The sequence below is a fragment of the Tachysurus vachellii genome, chromosome 13 (assembly GCF_030014155.1).
Source record: "Tachysurus vachellii isolate PV-2020 chromosome 13, HZAU_Pvac_v1, whole genome shotgun sequence".
Lineage (NCBI taxonomy): Eukaryota > Metazoa > Chordata > Actinopteri > Siluriformes > Bagridae > Tachysurus > Tachysurus vachellii.
The window spans coordinates 24953969-24961468 of NC_083472.1; the positions used below are offsets into that span (position 1 = coordinate 24953969).

The window sequence follows — 7500 nt, forward strand, 5'->3', positions numbered from 1 at the left end:
GGAGGAGCTAAAGCTGGGCAAAGCTTTCTAAAGTAATGCCAAACCCTCACCAGTTACTTCTGTCCTACACTTCAGAGCCCAGTCAACCTCACGAGGAAAAGCTAAGCTACACAGTGAACGCTAACCTCACGAGGAAAAGCTAAGCTACACAGTGAATGCTAGCTTCACGAGGAAAAGTTAAGCTAACCTCACGAGGAAAAGCTAAGCTACACAGTGAACGCTAACCTCACGAGGAAAAGCTAAGCTAACCTCACGAGGAAAAGCTAAGCTACACAGTGGACGCTAACCTCACGAGGAAAAGCTAAGCTAACCTCACGAGGAAAAGCTAAGCTACACAGTGAACGCTAACCTCACGAGGAAAAGCTAAGCTACACAGTGAACACTAACCTCACGAGGAAAAGCTAAGCTACACAGTGAATGCTAACCTCACGAGGAAAAGCTAAGCTAACCTAATGAGGAAAAGCTAAGCTACACAGTGAACGCTAACCTCACGAGGAAAACTAAGCTACACAGTGAACACTAACGTCATGAGGAAAAGCTAAGCTACACAGTGAACGCTAACCTCACGAGGAAAAGCTAAGCTAACCTCATGAGGAAAAGCTAAGCTACACAGTGAATGCTAACCTCACGAGGAAAAGCTAAGCTACACAGTGAATGCTAACGTCATGAGGAAAAGCTAAGCTACACAGTGAACGCTAACCTCACGAGGAAAAGCTAAGCTAACCTCACGAGGAAAAGCTAAGCTACACAGTGAACGCTAACCTCACGAGGAAAAGCTAAGCTACACAGTGATCGCTAACGTCATGAGGAAAAGCTAAGCTACACAGTGAACGCTAACCTCACGAGGAAAAGCTAAGCTACACAGTGAACGCTAACCTCACGAGGAAAAGCTAAGCTACACAGTGAACGCTAACCTCATGAGGAAAAGCTAAGCTAACCTCACGAGGAAAAGCTAAGCTACACAGTGAACGCTAACCTCACGAGGAAAAGCTAAGCTACACAGTGAACACTAACCTCACGAGGAAAAGCTAAGCTACACAGTGAATGCTAACCTCACGAGGAAAAGCTAAGCTAACCTAATGAGGAAAAGCTAAGCTACACAGTGAACGCTAACCTCACGAGGAAAACTAAGCTACACAGTGAACACTAACGTCATGAGGAAAAGCTAAGCTACACAGTGAACGCTAACCTCACGAGGAAAAGCTAAGCTAACCTCATGAGGAAAAGCTAAGCTACACAGTGAATGCTAACCTCACGAGGAAAAGCTAAGCTACACAGTGAATGCTAACGTCATGAGGAAAAGCTAAGCTACACAGTGAACGCTAACCTCACGAGGAAAAGCTAAGCTAACCTCACGAGGAAAAGCTAAGCTACACAGTGAACGCTAACCTCACGAGGAAAAGCTAAGCTACACAGTGATCGCTAACGTCATGAGGAAAAGCTAAGCTACACAGTGAACGCTAACCTCACGAGGAAAAGCTAAGCTACACAGTGAACGCTAACCTCACGAGGAAAAGCTAAGCTACACAGTGAACGCTAACCTCATGAGGAAAAGCTAAGCTAACCTCACGAGGAAAAGCTAAGCTACACAGTGAACGCTAACCTCACGAGGAAAAGCTAAGCTACACAGTGATCGCTAACGTCATGAGGAAAAGCTAAGCTACACAGTGAACGCTAACCTCACGAGGAAAAGCTAAGCTACACAGTGAACGCTAACCTCACGAGGAAAAGCTAAGCTACACAGTGAACGCTAACCTCACGAGGAAAAGCTAAGCTACACAGTGAACGCTAACCTCACGAGGAAAAGCTAAGCTACACAGTGAACGCTAACCTCACGAGGAAAAGCTAAGCTACACAGTGAACGCTAACCTCATGAGGAAAAGCTAAGCTAGTGAATAAGTGCTAGACTAATACTAATAATAGCTAGACTATTAGCTCTAAGTCAGCAAAAAAAAAACAACCTGAACTAAATCCCAGGTATTTAAGGAACCACGGATCCTTCGTGTCTCTTGCTGTGAACTTTATGGATTTTATATATAACTACATTTAAATCGAAGGTGAGCGAAGCGGTACACAGCGGTCTGACAGGATAAAGGTGAATCGTTGGAGATTAATCATTTAATCACAATGTCCACCATCCAGAGACGCTGTAATGTAGCAGAGAGAATTCATACACTGTCATTTACATTCAGCGTCGACGCGAAGGCGTTTTTTACCGAGCTGAGAAGCGTCGCTGTTGCTGAGCTCTACTGAGCGTGTCATGTGATGTGGCAGAGTGAAGAGCATGATGGGAAAAGACAGCTGCTGGAATGCAACAGCACTGAAAGGATTTTCACACACTTCCCACACCCGGCGCCCACCCAGGGGATACATTTCACTTCACCTTTCACACCCCCTCAACAACACACACACACACACACACACAGCTCTATTAAACACTGTGGGAAGCCTGAACACCATCACGCTACCACAGACACATCCTGCTGCTCTCAACACCAATAATCAGGTTATTAAAATAACAAATATAAAATAAATAAATAAATATCAGGCTAAAATACATAAAAACACGAGGATATTGAGGAGTGTCTCTGTGTATCATGTTATATATCACATTTTTGGCACGTTTCTATACCAGACACAAAAACACTTCCAATAACACGCTATAAAACAGTCTGCACAGGCCACAGGGGTTCTTCCTGTCCTGAAAAGTCCTCTTTCGGAAAAAAACTAACAATTGAAAGACTCTCCTCACTCCATTAATATCATGTGAGTCATACATTATTCTTTTATTTACCGCTAACGATGGGAAGCGCGGAATTTCAGCGAGTCGAGTCAGTTGAATCAGCTGAACAATGAGTCGACTTTCAGCTGAAATTTCCGAAACAACCTAACGATCAAAATAACATTATGGTGAGTTTAATATAAAGTAATAAACCTGAATATAGATATATAAAATATATATAAATATAAAGTAAAAAAATAACTAAAAATTCAGAAACATTTATGTGAGTCGAAACGCATTTACCTAAAATAGCTGCTTGTAAACGACACATGAATCAACTCATTGGAGGTGAAGCTTTTGGATGAAATTCCTCTAAACTTTACTCTACCAAAAAATAAATAAATAAATAAATAAAACCTGAATTTAAAATATAAATAAAAATGTCATATATACAGTAGTAGTCAACTCTCAGCGATCACCTGAAGGGTCATGAACAGTGAATCACCAGTGAGTCATCTCTACACAAATGGTCCATCATTTTTACATCATGGATCTGTTACGTTTATTTTTATCTATTTATTCTTACATTTACTGTTGTGTTACATCCGTCTTATTTACGTTACAGCAGTAAAGTCACTCTTCTGCTAAACGTGGGGTGAAATGTGCTACGAGATTGAATTTTATGTTCTGTAATCATTTTTATATTTATTCTTCCTCACCAACTTAGGATCAATGAAATGAAACAGATTTAGTGGGAAAAAAAAAGGAAAAAAAACTCAACTGTTCATCAGATTGTTCGGCTGGAACTAAACTTTATATAACACGTGACGGTATAAAACTGTTTTTCTTGGCTGAAGGAGTCCATAATGTCCAGAAAGATGATGATGATGATGATGATGATGATGATGATGTAACGTTGAAAAACCAAAAACACTGACGAAACAAATGGTGTCCAGTCACATATTGTTAACCTAAATGGAAAACATCTGTAATTATACGATTAACCAGGTGATCAAAACTGATTGAATGTTAAATCCATGTTTTTGGTGTTTTTTCATTGAGGTTCTTTTCAGTGAGTTTCTGGTTGAAGGTTCTACAGAGAACACAAACATGGGAAGGATTTCAGAAGCAGTGAATCTCTGTTAGTTATTTAAAGAACTGCTAATATATGTACACACACACACACACACACACACACACACACACACACACACACACACACACATACTTCATACTCCTGACAGTATATCATGATGTTTCCATGACAACAAGATTAAACAGTGGTTATATATCATTTATGGTTTAGTTCTGTGTTCATGCTTCGCCGCTTCCTTTGCCATTGTGTGACGAAGCAATTAAACTGATCTTTATAGTTATATTTTTCTCTTTATAAGACAAGAACTATGCAAATTAAAATAAATTAATTAATGAATTTAAAAAGGGGGGCACGGTGGCTTAGTGGTTAGCATGTTCGCCTCACGCCTCCAGGGTCGGGGTTCGATTCCCGCCTCCACCTTGTGTGTGTGGAGTTTGCATGTTCTCCCCGTGCCTCGGGGGTTTCCTCCGGGTACTCCGGTTTCCTCCCCCAGTCCAAAGACATGCATGGTAGGCTGATTGGCATCTCTGGAAAAATTGTCCCGAGTGTGTGTGTGTGTGTGTGTGCCCTGCGATGGGTTGGCACTCCGTCCAGGGTGTATCCTGCCTTGATGCCCAATGACGCCTGAGATAGGCACAGGCTCCCCGTGACCCGAGGTAGTTCGGATAAGTGGTAGAAGATGAATGAATGAATGAATTTAAAAAGCCCTCTGAGACGTAACCATGGCGAGAATCGTCAAGTTGATATTTCTGATGAAACTAAACTTAAAAAAACCTCGAGCGAGTGTCCTGCGTGTCTCGATGCGCGTCTCTTCGCCTCGGCCGACGTTCGGATACCGTGAAGCTTCGTAGCTGTTACTTCTTGTATACGGTGTGTCAGATTATTGGCCCATTTTAGTAACAGATGCAGAAAGACTGAAATCCATGGTGGCAGTAGTGACTCATTAGTCTCATTACGGCGACGGAGCCAGATGCCCGACCGCGTTTGCGAGTGGACAGTGAGTCGAGTCTGTGAGAGAATGATTCATGCGGGATTCTGTTCCAGGAGTCTGTAACGTGCCAAGAGCAATAATGTAATGATTTACCGTCTGCCTCGATAGTTACAGACGGCCACGGGCAAGAGCTCCAGCTCTCGAGAGAGCGCAAAGAAAAGAGAAAAATTCCACCGGCTTGACCTCAAAGTGGGGAAGAAAAGCATCAGGGTCATCGCAATTCTCACTTTGAAAAAACAGGAGGTTTTTTTTTATGTCTGCGTGTTGTGTCATGATCGGATGCACACCGGGGACGAGAGGTAAAAGACGTGTCATGTCTGAAACACAAAAACGCCCCACACAGATCAGGGTAGGTTCTGCCCCGGAGAGCAGACAATCATCAGGCTTTCTGAGGTGAAGCGAGAGCTCTGCGGCTCCCCCGAGACATTCGGCGCGAAACTTATCCAAACACGCGGGGCCGCGGGCGACTGGTGTAAAGTTGCACTGAAAATCTGCCTGCTCCGCAAGACAAAACACTTTATGTATCCAGTTATATAAACAGATCAGGGGGCTGACTGTCGCTGCCAGCTTCGCTTTTTATGTCCTGTCACGGGAGAAGCTGGAAATGACACAACGCTTTGTTTCATCTCTTTTCAGCGTGTTCCAGCAGGGTGCAGGCCGCTGATTGACAGCTCCTTCTCAAAGAGGTTTCACATTTCCTGCAAGATTTCACCAATTCAGACCTGCAGATCTGTGGCTTCAAACAATATTTACCCTTAAAGGGAGGATTGTGCTTCTCAGGCTCTTTCCTGGTGACCCCACACACACACACACACACACACACACACACACATACACACTTACAGAAAGGTCTAAATGTCAGAAGAGGAACAAGGAGAGCTGATAAAGCACACACAAATGAAATGCAAGAAGTTTTCTGCTTTAGTCAGAATGAAAAGCTCAAGTTAGAAAGTTTAGATCTGCTCCAGTTCTTTTACCTCATGGATCCATCATCATCATCATCATCATCATCTTCGTTTAAGATGGAGTGTTGATTTCTTTTGCATAATGTGAGATGTTTTTATTCATTTATTTACTTGCTTACTTATTTATGATCAAATCTTGCTGCGAGAGAAATTATGACCCACATTATTCAGCATACAGAAATAAAAAAGTTCAGTGAGGTTGGACTGAAGCTCACGTCACGTGTGTGTTTATAATTAGCCGAATAAATCTGCAAACCAAATTAATCACAAACCACGCCTCCACATTCTAGGCCACGCCCCCTCTTTGTAAGCTGTAATTTGTAGACTAAAAATCAATGAAAATAATCCTAGTGATTGAGTGCAGTTACGTTCAGTAGATGACATCAATGACACTTAAATTCAATTTATAAAACAGATGAATAGAAACAGATCGTTCTTTTACACCCTAAACAACCCGTAAAATCTGCCTGTTGTCCCACAGAGTGTAACTTCAGTTATCTGTGAAACGCAGGAAGATTAATGAGCACTGAACACGGCACTGAGACTTTAACACACGCTCGTGGCAGAGAGACGAAACAAACCTTAACACACAGACGGCCAATTAGGGAAGAACATATGGCTCTGCAGAAACATTTCCTAATATAATTCCTTTAGAGAAATCAACAACGCAGAGAGCGGAATTTCAGCTTATGGACGGATAATTAAAGACAGAAAGAGGAAAAAATCTGGTTTTACATTCAGACACACACACACACACACACATACACACACACACACACACAGCGAGAGAGAGAGAGAGCATACAGACATATACACACTATAGACACAGAGAGAGAGAGAGAGAGAGAGAGAGAGAGAGAGAGAGAGAGAGAGAGAGAGAGACAGAGAGAGAGGCAGAGAGAGAGAGAGAGAGAGAGAGAGAGAGAGAGAGAGAGAGACAGAGAGAGAGGCAGAGAGAGAGAGAGAGAGAGAGAGAGGCAGAGAGACAGAGAGAGAGGCAGAGAGAGAGAGAGAGAGAGAGGCAGAGAGAGAGAGAGAGAGACAGAGAGAGAGGGGCAGAGAGAGAGAGAGAGAGACAGAGAGAGAGGGGCAGAGAGAGAGAGAGAGAGAGAGAGATTCTTAGACGTTTTATTCCTCTTGTACCAAATAAATTACATTCCAAAAATGACACATTATAATTTTTATTCCTTTATAGTTACATTCAATGCCATGCAACAAGTCAGGTCCTGTTCTCACTACAGCAGCTAGGAATCAAACAAACAAACAAACAAACAAACAAACATACACACTGAGACTGGAGACTCCTTCCCTCGCTGAGGTGTGAGTTAAATAACACTTCAGGAGGAGATGTTATGGGAAAATAATCACCACAATGCTGTCGCTGCTTAACTCCCTAGTGATTCACATTTGGTACAATACAATGCCTGATCTCTTCACTGTGTGTGTGTGTGTGTGTGTGTGTTGTGAGCTGACCTCATCTGAGCAGGTTAAATAATGCCGTACGTTGATCAGAGGCCGTTCCCCCGAGTGCATTACCTCAAACATGACTTTTCCTTGACCCACTTTTCCCCGGACCCCCTCCCTCGCTCGCTCGCTGTCTCTGATTAAGGGAGGAAGCCGAGGACGAATAAACACAGACGCACAGAGCTACCATTGTGCCTGGGCCGTGCATCAGACCTCCGACCGAGCGCGCGGTTTAAATATTAACCCGCGAGCAGTCAAAGAC

The 7500-nt window shown here is 43.0% G+C and overlaps 1 protein-coding gene across 2 annotated transcripts in view; it reads right to left on the reverse strand.

Annotated features, from left to right (window-relative positions):
• pdgfc (platelet derived growth factor c) overlaps positions 1 to 7500 on the reverse strand; it is a 61226-nt gene that overhangs the window by 27085 nt on the left and 26641 nt on the right. The gene's annotated exons all lie outside the window — the stretch shown is intronic.